The sequence below is a fragment of the Triticum urartu genome, chromosome 7A (assembly GCF_056163025.1).
Source record: "Triticum urartu cultivar PI428250 chromosome 7A, HENAU_Tu73, whole genome shotgun sequence".
Taxonomy (NCBI): domain Eukaryota; kingdom Viridiplantae; phylum Streptophyta; class Magnoliopsida; order Poales; family Poaceae; genus Triticum; species Triticum urartu.
The window spans coordinates 343,502,891-343,506,216 of NC_141879.1; positions in this window are offsets into that span (position 1 = coordinate 343,502,891).

Below are 3,326 nucleotides of genomic sequence, written 5' to 3' on the forward strand. Positions count from 1 at the left end.
AGTATATATGACATACATGTTATTGATGTGTACTTTACTAGTGTTCATAGTAGCCCCTGGGTATTTGATACTGGTTCAGTTGCTATGATTAGTAACTTGAAACAGGAGTTACAAAATGAACAGAGACTAGTTGAGTGCGAGGTGACGATGTGTGTTGGAAGTGATTCCAAGGTTGATAAGATCACCATCGCACACTCCCTTTACCTTCGGGATTAGTATTGAACCTAAAATAAATGTTATTTGGTGTTTGCGTTGAGCATAATATGATTGGATCATGTTTGTTGCAATACGATTATTCATTTAAGTCAAAGAATAATTGTTATTCTGTTTACATGATAAAACCTTCTATGGTCATACACCCAAGGTGAATGGTTTATTGAATCTCGATCGTAGTGATACACATATTCGTAATATTGATGCCAAAAGATGCAAAGTTGATAATGATAGTGCAACATACTAGTGGCACTGCCGTTTAGGTCATATTGGTGTAAAGCGCATGAAGAAACTCCATGCGAATGGACTTTTGGAATCACTTGATTATGAATCATTTGATGCTTGTGAACCATGCCTCATGGGCAAGATGAATAAGACTCCATTCTCCGGAACAATGGAGCAAGCCACTGACTTATTGGAAATAATACATACAGATGTATGCGGTCCGATGAGTGTTGAGGCTCGTGGCGGGTATCATTATTTTCTAACCTTCACAGTTGATTTGAACATATATAGATATATCTACTTAATGAAACACAAGTCTGAATCATTTTGAAAAGTTTAAAGAATTTCAGAGTGAAGTGGAGATTCGTCGTAACAAGAAAATAAAGTTTCTGCGATCTGATCGCAAAGGCGAATATTTGAGTTACGAGTTTTGGCCTTCATTTAAAACAATGTGGAATAGTTTCACAACGCACGCCACCTAGAACACCATAGTGTAATGGTGTGTCCAAACATCGTAACCGTACTATATTGGATATGGTGCGATCCATGATGTCTCTTACTGATTTACCACTATTGTTTTAGGATTATGCATTAGAGACAGCTGCATTCACGTTAAATAGGGCACCATATAAATCCGTTGAGACGACACCATATGAACTATGGTTTGGCAAGAAACCAAGGCTGTTGTTTCTTAAAGTTTGGGGTTGCAAGACTTATGTGGAAAAGATTTAAACTGATAAGCTCAAACCCAAATCGGAGAAATGCGTCTTCATAGGATACCCAAAAGAAACTGTTGGGTACACCTTCTATCACAGATCCGAAGGCAAGTATTTGTTGCTAAGAATGAATCCTTTCTAGAGAAGGAGTTTCTCTCGAAAGAAGTGAGTGGAAGGAATGTAGAACTTGATGAGGTAATTATACCTTCTCCCGAATTGGAAAGTAGTTCATCACAGAAATCAGTTCTAGTGATTCCTACACCAATTAGTGAGGAAGCTAATGATGATGATCATGAAATTTCAGATCAAGTTACTACCGAACCTCGTAGGTCAACCAGAGTACGGTCCACACCAGAGTGGTACGATAATCCTATTCTGGAAGTCATGTTACTAGACCATGACGAACCTATGAACTATGAGGAAGCAATGATGAGCTCAGATTCCGCGAAATGGCTTGAGGCCATGAAATCTGAAATGGGATCCATGTATGAGAACAAAGTATGGACTTTGATTGACTTGCCCAATGATCGGCGAGCCATTGAGAATAAATAGATCTTCAAGAGGAAGACGGACACTGATAGTAGTGTTACTATCTACAAAGCTCGAATTGTCACAAAAAGTTTTCGACAAGTTCAAAGTGTTTGACTACGATAAGATTTTATCACTCGTATCGATGCTTAAGTCTATCCGAATCATGTTAGCAATTGCCACGTTTTATGAAGTCTGGCAAATGGAAGGCAAAAAAACTGCATTCCTTAATGGATATATTAAAGAAGAGTTGTATATGATACAACTTGAAGGTTTTGTCAATCCTAAAGGTGCTAACAAAATGTGCAAACTCCAGCATCCATCTATGGACTGGTGCAAGCATATCGAAGTTGGAATATACGCTTTGATGAGTTGATCAAAGCATATAGTTTTATACAGACTTGCGGTGAAGTCTATATTTACAAGAAAGCGAGTGGGAGCACTACAACCTTTTTGATAAGTATATGTGAGTGACATATTGTTGATCAGAAATTATGTAGAATTTTCTGGAAAGCATAAAGAAGTGTTTGAAAGGAGTTTTTCAAAGAAAGACCTCGATGAACCTTCTTACACATTGAACATCAAGAGCTATAGAGATAGATCAAGATGCTTGATAAAAAAATTCAATGAGTACATACCTTGACAAGATTTTGAAGTAGTTCACAATGGAACAGTCAAAGAAAGAGTTCTTGCCTGTGTTGCAAGGTGTGAAGTTGAGTAAGACTCAAAACCCGACCATGGCAGAAAATAGAAGGAGAATGAAAGTCATTCCCTATGCCTCAGTCATAAGTTCTATAAAGTATGTTGTGCAGTGTACCAAACCTATTGTGTACCTCACCATGAGTTTGACAAGAGGGTACAATAGTGTTGGGGAACATAGTAATGTCAAAAAAATTCCTACGCACACACAAGATCATGGTGATGCATAGCTCTAGAGAGTATCGTCCACGTACCCTCGTAGACCGTAAGCGGAAGCGTTATGAGAATGTGGTTGATGTAGTCGTACGTCTTCACGATCCGACCGATCCAAGTACCGAACGTACGGCACCTCCGAGTTCAGCACACGTTCATCTCGATGACGTCCCACGAACTCCGATCCAGCAGAGCTTCACGGGAGAGTTCCGTCAGCACGATGGCGTGATGACGGTGATGATGTTTCTATCGATGCAGGGCTTCGCCTAAGCACCGCCACTATATGATCGAGGTGGATTATGGTGGAGGGGGGCACCGCACACGGCTAAGGGATCAATGATCAACTTGTGTGTCTATGGGGTGCCCCCTGGCCACGTATATAAAGGAGTGGAGGAGGGGGAAGGGTTGGCCCTCCTATGGCACGCCCTGGGGAGTCCTACCCCCACCGGGAGTAGGATTCCACCCCTTCCATGTAGTAGGAGTAGGAGAGAAGGAAAGGGAAAAGAGAAGAGAAGGAAGGAGCTGCCCCTCCCCCTAGTCAAATTCGGACTAGGCCTTGGAGGGGCGGAGCCTCCTCTTTCTCTTTCCCCTAAATCCCAATAAGGACCATATACTCCCCGGCGAATTCCCGTAACTCTCCGGTACTCCGAAATATACCTGAATCACTCAGAACCTTTCTGATGTCCGAATATAGCCGTCCAATATATCAATATTTATGTCTCGACCATTTCG